Source organism: Hylobates moloch, unplaced genomic scaffold, assembly GCF_009828535.3.
Source record: "Hylobates moloch isolate HMO894 unplaced genomic scaffold, HMol_V3 SCAFFOLD_8, whole genome shotgun sequence".
In the NCBI taxonomy this organism is placed as follows: Eukaryota; Metazoa; Chordata; class Mammalia; order Primates; family Hylobatidae; genus Hylobates; species Hylobates moloch.
The window spans coordinates 25,788,550-25,801,255 of NW_026652283.1; the positions used below are offsets into that span (position 1 = coordinate 25,788,550).

General features: G+C 39.3%; 1 protein-coding gene across 1 annotated transcript in view; it reads left to right on the top strand.

Moving 5' to 3' along the window:
• The first annotated feature begins 5,679 nt into the window (after positions 1-5,679).
• The window catches only part of STK38L (serine/threonine kinase 38 like), a 148,533-nt gene continuing 141,506 nt past the window's right edge, over positions 5,680-12,706 (top strand). Inside the window, exons 1-2 of the mRNA XM_058443013.1 lie at positions 5,680-5,769; positions 12,067-12,234. The gene's annotated coding sequence lies outside the window, so the exon portion shown is untranslated. The remainder of the gene's footprint in view (positions 5,770-12,066; positions 12,235-12,706) is intronic.

A 12,706-nucleotide genomic window follows, 5' to 3' on the forward strand; every position in this document is an offset into this window, starting at 1 on the left:
ACCACAATTGATTCAACCACTCTCTCTCACACTTAGACATTAAAGTTATTTCCCTCTTTTGTTATTCTAAAGCAATGCTATGATTAACATACATCTATTTAAGAAGTAGCAGTAGGCCAGGCGCAGTGGCTCACTGCTGTAATCCCAGCACTTTGGGAGGCCGAGGCTGGTGGATCACAAGGTCAGGAGTTCAAACCAGCCTGGTCAAGATGGTTAAACACCGTCTCTACTAAAAATACAAAAAAAATTAGCTGGGCGTAGTGGCGGGCGCCTGCAGTCCCAGCTACTCGGAGAGGCTGAGGCAGGAGAATGGCATGAACCCAGGAGGCGGAGCTTGCAGTGAGCCGAGATTGCGCCACTGCACTCCAGCCTGGGTGACACGGCGAGACTCTGTCTCAAAAAAAAAAAAATACAAAAATTAGCTGGGCATGGTGACAGGCGCCTGTAATCTCAGCTACTCGGAGGCTGAGGCAGGAGAATCGCTTGAACCCAGGTGGCAGAGATTGCAGTGAGCCAAGATCGTGCCACTGCACTCCATCCTGGGCAACAAGGGCAAAACTCCATCGCAAAAAAAAAAAAAAAAAAAAAAAGGAGTAGCAGTAAATTATATAGGAGTAGCAGTAAATTATATCATAGTGATTGAAAGCATGGGCTCTGGAGTCAAGCTGATAGATGAAAATTCCAAATACTCTACCTGATAGTTACAGAATTTTTATAAGTTTCTTAACATCTCTAAGCCTCAGTCTTATTGTATAAAAGTGTAATACAAATAGGTAATAATAATAGGTTATGTATCATAGATTGCTATAAATATTCTAAGTTAATTTATACAAAGCACTTAGAACAGTACCTTGGTATAACAACCTTTCAATAAAATTTCATCATTATTGTTGTCTATTTCATTAGAATTAATTTTTAGGAGTAGAATTGCTTAGTCAAAAGGTGTGTTTTATTTTTTTGTTTTGTTTTGAGACAGAGTCTTGCTCTGTTGCCCAGGCTGGAGTGCAGTGATGGAATCTCGGCTCACTGCAACCTCCACCTCCCAGGTTCAAGTAATTCTCCTGCCTCAGCCTCCCAAGTAGCTAGAATTACAGGTGTGCACCACCATGCCTGACTAATTTTTGTATTTTTAGTAGAGATGGGGTTCCACCATGTTGGCCAGGCTGGTCTTGTGACCTTAGGTGATCTGCCTGCCTCGGCCTCCCAAAGTGTTGGGATTACAGGCATGAGCCACCACACCTGGCCAAAGGTGTGTATTTTTGAAGCTCTGATATAAGTTGCTAAATTTAGGCTTGGTATTAATATTCATAAATTAATATTTGTACCATCATTACAATCAATAATGTTTCTGTGGATGGAAATATGTGGATTGTTTTTAATACAAGAGGCTAAATAGAAATATTCTTGAAAACCTTGTATTTTGGATTTCGAAATAATGTCAGGAGTCATCTGTTCAATCCTGTATCAGTGAAGATAGGCTAGTGTATACGATAGTAACAAACAATCCCATAAGCTCATTATTTAAAGCAACAATGGTTATTTCTCACTCATGCTACATGTTCATTGTAGTGAAGTGGTTGTAGAAGAGTGAGTTTGTGCTCCTTATAAATCATAGACCCTGGTTAACAGGAACTCCATCTAGATAGATGCTTCCACACTTCCTGAGGCAGGAAAATGGGAAAATGGCAATAAATGCACTGGCTTTTAAGGCTTCTACCTGAATGAGACCTATGTTAATTAGTTCTGCTCGTATTTCATTAGTCAAATAAGACATTGGCCAACACCTAACTTCAACAGGGTTAGAGAACTATAATCCTACTCTGTGTTCAGGAGAGAAGAATCAGGGTATTTGTGAACAGCCTTAATGACTGCCACAAAATCACTTGGATTTTGGTTTATTTTCATTTTTTAAATTTAAATGCTATTTATTTTTTGAAATAGGTAATATATTCACATGGTTCAAAATTGAAAAGTCACAAAATGTTATACAGTGAAAAGCCTATGTTCTTCTATCTTCTTCCTTCCCTGAAGCGAACCAGTGTTGATAATTTTCTTGTGTTTCTTCTAGAGATATTCTATACATATACTATATTGGCAAAAACTCTCTCTCTCTCTCTGTCTCTGTGTGTGTGTGTGTGTGTGTGTGTGTGTGTGTATGTGTGTGTGTGTGTGTGTGTATGTGGTGACTCTCCTCTGTTTGCCCTCAGATCCATTATCCACCCCTTATGGATCTGTTATATGCCCTAGGGAGTTGACATTTATAAATGCATCTCTCAAGTTCCCTTGCCCTCTCACTTATAGTTGAGTTTGGCCAATGGGAGACATCAATAGGAGATTGAAGAGCAAGAGAGGAGACTGTTCAGGCTGCCCCTCCAATTCCCTCTGCTTTAGAGCTACAGTTGGGGCAGTGACTGAGTCTCTCTTTAAACACAGCTCTTGCTGGGTAGCCCTTCCTCTGGGTCTTCATCTCTCACAGATCTCTGATAACACTGTTCCTCTTCTTGCCCCATAAGCCATATGAATGTTAATGGCTCCCTGCCATTGCTAGTTAGTCCTGGGGGACTCACCCTCTCTTTCTGTCTTATTAAAACAGCTTGATGGAGATATAATTCATATGTCATACAACTTACCCACTTAAAGTATACAATTTAATATCTGAATATCTTCTCATATATTCACAGACGTGTCAGCATCTCTTTGTGTTTCCTTAAACTTGTTTACACCTTTGTAAATAGTCCCTTCATTGAATTTTCCTTCTGTTTCTTAAGGAAACAAAAAGCATACAGAGTGCTTTCTGTTTTCTGCTGGGACCTTGTTCCAAGAGGGCAGCAACCATTCTGCATTGTAGATGCTAAATGAATATTTGTTTCTTGAATACATAAATGCATTAAATCTGTTAATTTGAATTTAAATTAATTATACACATAGTGGTATGCTGGCTCTGGCTCATACCAACTCAGGAGAGCCAATTGTTTAATTTATAGGAATTTTGTGAGCTGGTTATTAAACACAGCCATTATTTAAAAATAAATTAACTTTATTACTTTAATAAGTTAAATAAGTAATAAAAAGCTAATAACTACTAAAAATTAATCACTTCCAAATCATTTTACTACATTTCACTATTATGTGTGCTCTTGAGATTATTTGCATCTGCTGTATCCATATGGTAGAAATACTATATAATGATGCATATAGAGATATGCGTGTCTCTCCCCAACTCTGTATTCCATGATGACATGTTGATATCTTGAAAATGGCCATTTTGGGAGTATTTCCACCACAGAAATCAGCAAATGATACAAATCAGGACTTAATTTTTTGTTTTGTTGAAAATCTATTTTTTGTTTTGTTGATTATCTATTGATTTTTTGTTGATTATCTAGACTTAAGAAAATGATGATAAAAATGTTAATAACACAAATTAAACTTCGAAGTTTATCACTGTGAATAATAGAACAAAAAATTGAGGAGATATCATTCCAGTATTTTAAATTAATGTCTGATTCAGCAAAGAGATCATGCATGTCATTGATGTACCAGTGAAGCTCCAAAATATGTGTTTCATTTTCATCTTTTTTGTCTACCAACATTTATGAATCTACACTTGTGGGGCTGGTTGTTGCATATTTACCAGCACAGTACTGTATATGAACAGCCACACATATCCACCCACACACACCCACCCACACACACCCCCCCACACAGAGTTTAGATATCATTCTGTATTACCCATAGAGCTTTCTCAATCTTTTTTAGGTTTGCATTTAGGTACCTTATGAATGTATATTTAGACTGCGATCTTTTCCTGTTACAAAATAATGCTACAGTGAATGACTTGTGAATCATCTGTATGATCATATGTGCATTTGTAATGTCAATAGCTATTGCTAAATTGCTGTCTATGAAAAGTTTTACCAATTGATTGATACTCCTACAAGCAATATATGAGATCTGTTTTCCCACACCCTCAGATGGATTATTGTTAATGTTAGTAACATTCTTGGAGACACAATGTAGGAAGCCACCTTTCTCAGGAGCAGACTGATTATGCCACAATAATAATAACTGGCAGCTGTAAAGAAATATTTGCAAGTAGCGTATCTTGGAAATAGAAAGGCACAGTACTGTTTTCAAGACTTCTGCTAAGAAGAGGATAGGTTAATAAGTCATTAATGTTTTGGCTCATTCTCTTCAAAAGCAATATGGAGGAATTTTTCTGGTAGACACTGGAAAAAAGAGAAGGAGAAATGTCAGCTTACAAAAGAAATGGCTGTGTAAATACAATAATTGCATGGCAGTGCTTGATAATTCTGTACTCAAGCCCCCTGGGCTCCATGTTATAGAGCTCCTCTGGGAAGGCAGAGGGAAGAACCAGAAAAAGGAGCCTTATTTCTGCTAAGATGCAGCCAGACCCTCTGTGAAAGACCTACAGAACTTTGAGCACAGCTTCCACTTATCCACAAACCTTGTAGCTATCAACCAAGGCTTGAGTAGAAAACTGTGCATTCATATAGTTTGACTTGCTTTGCATTTCTCCCTTTCCCTTTTCTTTTTACACTTCAAAAAGAGATAAAAGTCTTCTGTAGATATAATTGACAAAGCATCAGTCCTTAAGGATTTAAGAATCTTAAAACTGGGCCGGAAAAAAATGCATAAGCAAAGAGTAAGACCTGCCTGGCCACATTTCCTTAGCCACATTGCTTATGGATTGTCAGACTTTGACTCATAGCTCACAGCTTAGTAGCTCTGTGATACTAGGGAGTTACTTGACCTTCAGTTGCCTCATCTATAGAATGGGGATAATAATAGTTCCAACCTCATGGGATTATTGTGGGGAAATGAGATAATCCATATAAGGTGTTGAGCCAGTGCTTAACATATACATGCTGTTGCTCAATGTATGCTATCAATTATTGTAATAGAAATATATACTATAAATTGTATGCACCCTTATTAAGCAGTAGAGATTTCATCATTCACAGCAGATTTTTTTTTCTGTTGCCTTTATGATCTGAGTCTTAAAAAAAACCCACTAAATATTCCTATCTCAGACCCTGTCTCAGAAAACAAACAAACAGAAAAACCAATAGGTAACATTTCTTCTTTTATAAAACCTCCAACCTTCTTTTTGTTCATTGGTGAAGTAAAGATCATTAGTGAAGTAGATCTTGGCTAAATAGAGTGGCTGAAAGTAGAAAAACAGTGCACTTTACAACCACTAGAATAAGGCTTTTTTTCTGTCTGGCTTAGTTACATGATACAATTGAGTCTATCCAGGCTTAGTTTTAAGTAACCATTTATTTTGCTGAACAAAATTAGAGCTTGTGTGCATTTATTATAACATATATCCAGGTCCTATTTAATCTCCTAGGAGAAGAAATGTACTAAATGATACACTGGTGTCATGGAAGAGCTTATGCAACTTAATTAAGTAGACCTTTTATTCCCGTATAGTAGGTTAGACATTCTGATTCTTTCTGATGATTCTGCATTGGAATTTAGCTGACCAGGGAGTTGGTTATACATAGCATGGAACATCTTTCTTTTGCCCACAGTTTAATTATGTATAGATAGTAGAAAAGAGCTTTGGTATGAAAGCCTAAATACAGCTAAAATACAATGAGCTGATGACAAAGATTCTCTCTCTCTCTCTCTCACTCTCGCTTCAAGTAGCAATGCAACTGCACCTGATTAGAAGACTGATCTTTGAAAAATAAGTTCAATTCAAATCAAGAAACGTTTCTCGAGGACACAGTTATCTACAAGGTACTGTGATGAGTAGTATGAATAATAATAAGACAAAGAAGGTAATGTCACTTCTCTCAAGAAATCACCATTTAAGGGAACAAACAAATAAGTCCGGACCAGACAGTAATAAAATGTGGGAAATGCTACACTAGTAAAAAAAAAAAAAATCATATAGGAACTGTGACGAAGGCACTAATTCCATCAGGGGAGCAGGGAGGAAGGTGCTAAGGGAAATTTTGCAGAAGTGACATTTGAATTGGATCTTGGAGGATTTCCAAGATTTTTGTGGAAAGCAGAAAGGAGAGAGATAAATAAACAGCATGAGCAGGAGCAGAGAACATCAGTGGTCAGGATGAAGCTCAAAAGATTTGCTAAGACCCAGTTATAAAGCATTTAGCTGTCTTCTAAGATTGCCTGGGCTTTATTGTGAAAATAATGGAGAAAATTGAAGGTTCTTAGTTGGGGCAGTTTGAGTTTGGGGGAAGGTGCATAAGAGTGGGGACACAGGGCGATGTGCTGGCAGGGAGAGTGTGTGAACAAGGAAAAGGTCTTGAATTGTAACTCTGGAGAACATCTTGTGGCAGGTTGTGGAAGAGAAATATATGAAGGAGGCTCCTAAGAACTGACTTTTGAAATTAAAGGAATCCTGAGACAAGCATAAGAAAGCAAAGAAAAAGAGTGATAAGGAAAAGGAATCGATCAGCAGTGTCAACCACCATATACAGATCCAGAGGAAAACGAAAAAGAAAGCTATTTGGTTGAGCAACTAGACCATTTTTAGTGGCTCCTTTGAGACCACTTTCAATAGAATTAGTAAGGTAGAAACCAAATACCATGTCAGACAAGGAGAAATAATACTTGCAATGCACAGGAAATTTAACGATAGGCAGGAGCTGATGTTGCATCTCTCAAGGAGGGTAGTATTTAAGAGCAACCAATGGAAATTATGAGAAATAGAAGCTAAAAAGGTCTAATCCCCCAAACCAGACAGACGAGAAACATTTGCAGAATGATGTCATCCTGCCTCCTTGGGTGATATCACTTTGTTCCTCAGATGTTTAACCCAGCCTGCATGAGTCAATATCTATATTTGGGCATAAGGAGAACTACCTTTTGTGCTATGTGCCAGTTCAGAAGTCTGTTTTTGCTAGTCTGGTTTAGCTCTGCCAAATTATTTTAGGCTTATGACTGCATCAACAGCCCATGGAAATTAATCTGTTTAATATCACATAGCTCTAATTCCAGCACACTTACTTCTATTCAGTGTAATCTTAATTGTTTTTTTTCCCTTTGCATTTGGAAGACACAAGGTTTATATTTACAAGTACATTCATAGCAGATTTTAAAAGGCAAAAGTAGAAATGTCAGAAAAACCATATATAGAATCCAAGAGCTTATATCGATTACTGAACATGACTAGAATAATAGTAATAACTTCTGTGAATTAAGTGCCTAGTGTTTGCCAGACAATTTTCATTGAGTATCTTTGATTCTATAGCCCTAAAATGTAGATATGATTTCCATCCAGAAAAGATTAAGTAACTTGATTACATTCACTCAGTCAGCAAATGGAAGAGTAGGGACTCAAAGCTAGACCTGACCCCAAAGCCCATGGTCTTTCACCACTCTGTGCCCTCTTCAAAATACCATAGTGCCCATTAATGCAAAAGAAAAGTGAACTGGCTGAGTGCGGTGGCCCACACCCATAACCCAACATTTTGGGAGGCCGACGTGGGCAGAGCACTCGAGATCAGGAGTTGGAAGCCAGCCTGGCCAATATGGTGAAACCCTGTCTTTACTAAAAATACAAAAAAAAAAAAAATTAGCTGGATGTGGTGGCACATGCTTGTAATCCCAGCTATTCAGGAGGCTGAGGCAGGAGAATCACTTGAACCTGGGAGGCGGAGGTTGCAGTGAGCTGAGATCTTACCACTGCACTCCAGCCTGAGAGACAGAGCGAGACCCTGTCTCAAAAAAAATAAAAAAAGTGAACCAAGTCATATCAGTTATGTTTACAAGTGATGACTGAGACATTCAGTGGTAGAAGCTCTTTTTAGATGTAAATTACTCATCTAACTTTTATTGGGAAGTAAATATTTCAAAATGCATGTGGTTGACCAGACTCAATAGTAAATGACTCCGTATTTCTAATGGGATATCAGAGGAGAAGGCAAAAAAGGAAAGAAGATAGGCGCATTACACAACAGAAACAATGTCTGAAGGAAAATTCAAAATTTAAGAAGAGCTGGAGATGGGTGCTTATAAGATCTCATAAGATCATAATTTTTCTGGAATTTTGAACTGTAGTGATTCATTCTAAGAAAAAGAAATCAGTTCACAGCAAAAGAATCTCCCTAAGGTTATTTCCCATCCCCACAAGCATTGAAAAATGCTTTTTGCATATTACACAGAGAAGTTCTGCTTGTTTTTCTCAACCCCTCCTTGTCAGACCAGGATGGGATGGGAAGGGTGGCTTACCTTTGTAAAACCCCTGCCAGAGAGCCTTCCCTTGGCACGGAATCTAAAGTAGTCTCCCAGACAATCTCTAGCACATCACTGAGTTATATTTTCTTCATAGCAGTACTGAAATTATTTTGTTTACTCATTTTTTCACTGACTGGATTACCCCCACTAAATTTACTCTCCATGAGAACAGATTTTATCTTTTTGATTCATGGCTAAACCTGAAGCACTCAGAATGGTACCTAAAACAATGCCTCAGAAAAAATTTGCTGACTGAATGAATGAATGAATGAATGAATGAGTTAATATTGCCAAGGGCACAGTAATGTGAATCCCCAGCTTAAAATGGAGGTCTTCACCCAAGAAATAAGTTTTGTATCTCTCCCTGAAGAAAGAAACAGTTATGAGGGTGGGGAGTGTGTTTATGTTCATGGGCTATTAAAGGAAAACTCAGAAAGATGGTGTGGTAAAAAGAAATATGTATTTGGTCTTTGTTCCAGTTCTTTTTTTGTTTGTTTATTTTTTGTTTGGAGACAGGTGCCTTCCAGGCTGGAATGCAGTGGTGCCATTACAGCTCACTGCAGCTTAAACTTCCCCAGGCTCAGGTGATCCTCCTAACTCAGCCTGCTGAGTAACAGGCATGGACCACCATGTCTGGCTAATTTTTACATTTTTTTATAGAGATGGGTTTTGCCATGTTGCCCAGGCCAGTCTTGAAATTCTGGTCCACCCACCTTGGCCTCCCAAAGTGCTAGGATTACAGGCATGAGCCACCATGCCCCACCAGTTCCCAGTTCTTGACATAGCTTCCAAAATTCCCGGAATTTCCTGAGCAATAGGGGTGATAAAAGCATCTTTCGTTACTCATTACAAGTTCCTTTCAATCATACCTAAATTTATGCTAATAAGGTGGTTCCTGGTGGGCCCCTAGATAGCTTCAAGATAGGGGCTGGTTGCCAGAGGAGCCAATCATGTGATAAGAGGGCTGGAGTTTTCAGCCTTCCCACTCCCCTCAACCTCCAGTGAGGGGAAAGGGGCTGCAGTTTGAGTTCATTCACTAATCACCAATGATTTAATCAATGGTGCCTATGTAATGAAGTCTCCATAAAAAAACCTAAACAGGCCGGGCACAGTGGCTCACACCTGTAATCCCAGCACTTTGAGAGGCCGAGGCAGGCGGATCAAGAGATCAAGAGATCAAGACTATTCTGGCCAACGAACATGGTGAAATCCCGTCTCTACTAAAAATACAAAAATTAGCTGGGCATAGTGGCACACGCCTGTAGCCCCAGCTACTCGGAAGGTTGAGGCAGGAGAATCGCTTGAACCTGGGAGGTGGAGGTTGCAGTGAGCCAACAGTGAGCCACTGCACTCCAGCCTGGGCAACAGAGCAAGACTCCATCTCAAAACAAAAACAAAACAAAAAATCCCTAAACAATGGGGTTTGGAGAGCTTCTGGGTTGGTGAACACATCCAAGTTGCTGGGAGGAGGGTGGAGACCCAAAGAGGGCTTAGAAACTCCTCCCCCATCCCCACCCACCCCACCATACATTGCCCTATGCATCTCTTCCATTTGGCTGTTCCTGAATTGTATCCTTTGTAAGAAACTGGGAATAGTAAGTAAAGCACTGTCTTGAGGTCTAGGAACCTGAGGAGAGGGTTGTAGGAATCCCCTTACTTTATAACCAGTTGCTCAGGAGTACGGATGGCCCAGACTGGCAATTGGTGTCTGAAGTGGGAACAGTCTTGTGGGACCAAGCCCTTAACCTGTGGGGTCTGCACTCACTCTGGGTAGATGGTGTCAGAATTGAATTGGATTGTAGAACACCTAGTTGGTGTTCGAAGAGTTAGAGAATGGATTGATGTGAGTGAAAACCCCATGTTCGGTGTCAGAAGTATTGTGAATAAAAACAATCAGAGATGGCTTACTACAAACACATGAATAGAGCTGATTCTGAAGAATCTCCTTCCTCCTAGGAGTGAGGAGTAGTCCTACAGACGTATGTCCAAATTTATCCTATCTTGGATTTAAGGCAAAAGCATTAAGGATTAAGTTCAAAGTCTTATTGTTCCTAAAATAGCAGGCATGTGAACATTGTGTAATGCTGTACTAAATATATGCAAGTAATTAAAATGAGTTATTCATATTCAGACCTAATGCGATGTTGAATGTATTATTGTCCAGTATTTTTTGGGGGGGAGGGGTGTCAGAATTTTCAAAGCAATTCTGGACAGGGGAATGTTTTATGCTACTAAAGTCTTACAGCATGCAATATCCTCTCTTAGAGCTCTGTATCTTGGAATGATTCCAAAAGACAGAAATAATATGGTTGGCACCCCTGGCTTTGGTATGGCTGAATACATTAGGCAGATAACCTTTGTTTGTTTAAGAGTCAGGGTCTCGCTCTGTTGTATAGGGTAAAATGCAGTGGCTTAATCATAGCTCACTACAGCCTTGAACTCCTGGGCTCAAGTAATCTTCCTGTCTCAGCCTCCCAGTAGCTGGGACTACAGGCACACACTCCCATGCCCAGCTAACTTTTAAAATTTTTTGTAGAGACGAGGTCTTGCTATGTGACCCAGGCTGGTCTCAAACTCCTGGCTTGGTCTCCCAAACTTCTGGGATTACAGGTGTCAGCCACTGCACCTGGCTACATTACCTTTTATTAAACAGTCTGTTTATTGAGTTAGAAAACACAGCCAACCTCCACCTGATCTGAATCAGATAGAGTAGTCAGAGGCACACGGCCTCTCACATGCCTTTATACTTCTCTCTAATAAATACCTGATTATTGCACCAAATGGCAACCTGGTATGTTTTTGGACAAGTCTTTGAAAAAGTGTGTCTTCCTAGTTAAAAATGGTTATTGTACTGCTGAAAACTGGGAAACCACTTACATAAAATATGTGTATATATGTGTATTTTCCCACAGCATTTTCTAATGAGAAATCATCTTAACTAATCATCCAGGCATATTATCAAAAATTGAGGAAGGGAATATTGAAGTATGAAAAAGCTAAGTGGAAGAAAGCAATACGATGAACAAAGGAGGAAAAGTCACAAAGATCTCTGATTTTAGCAAACAGAAATACACCATTTGTGTATTCCTCGCTGGAGGAGGGAGGACCAACTTTCAAGATGGTTCATTCACATGCCTGGCAAGCTGGCAGGAATGCTGGCCAGTGCTGGCAACAGCTGTTGGCCAAAGGGGATGATCATCCTTGACATGGCTCCTCCATACCTGCTTGAGTCTCTTTGTAGCTTGGCAGCTGAGTTCCAAAAGGGAAGAATTAGAATTCCAGTCCTCTTAAAAAGCTGGGCCCAGAATTATCACAGAATCATTTGTCCTGTATCTATTGGTCAAATCAGTCTCAGGCCTAACCAGATTAAAGAAGGAAAAGAAATAGACCCCAACTCAGGGGTGGGCTGGGATGACTTAGAGAGTAACAAGGAATTTGCAGTTATTTTTCATTTGTAATTCATTTGTTTATTAATCCTCAGCAGTTTTAAATGTATATATACAGATGTGTATATGTTTTCTTTTTACAAAATTCAGATCATACTGAAAAAAGTACAACATGAATTTTTATTGTATCACAAACATTCTCCCAAGTCATTAAATATTCATGAAAAGTCTATTTTACTGGCTGTATCATATGGATTTGCCATAATTTATTAATGATTAAAAAATTGTCTGGAAATAAAATACCTTTTAAACTGCAGTAAGTTGCTAATAGTTCTATATCCATGTGATTCTATTATGGGTGATTTGGATTTTTTTATTGTACACTTTTCTGCATTCCTATATTTTCTACAATGACATACACTGTAATTTTTTTTTATCCCTTCAGGCGCTACTGTCTTCCCGTCAGTCTGTGTTACCCCAGAACCATCTCTGTTTTAAGCCAAGGTGTGGAAAAAGCCCTTCCCCTAACTCTGCTAAGCTTTGTCATGCAATCTCATGGTGTCTCCATGAAACATCTGAATTGAGCCTTGAAGTGTGAGTAGGAGTTCATCAGGTGAGGGATAAATGTAACACTTACATTTTGCTAGAGTCTACCTCTCTCCCAGATTGACTTCCTTTTCATAGCTTTATGAATCAGTTATACCAATTGATGCTGGGGTTGCCTGCCTGCACCTCTAATCTTGATTGGGGCTGGAAACTCCCTGCTATTGTAGCAGCAGCCTCACATCACTGCCTCTGTCACCACCAACCACAGCTGGAACAGGAGTATGAACTGGATACTGTAAAGGAAATAGCTGTGTGACCACCACTGTGAGAACCTTAGCATTTGAGATGGACCTAGTGGCACTGCAGGCCACGGGCTCTTGCACAGTATTTGTAATCAGTCAAAAGAAGTTAATAATAGAAATGGCATTGTATCTGGAGTCTGATTCATAAATCTTGCTGACTATAGGCCAAAAACCATTAGGTTCTGACTCAATGTCACTCAAACCAAGAGTGTTTGAAACTAAGGGCTCCAGAGCTCT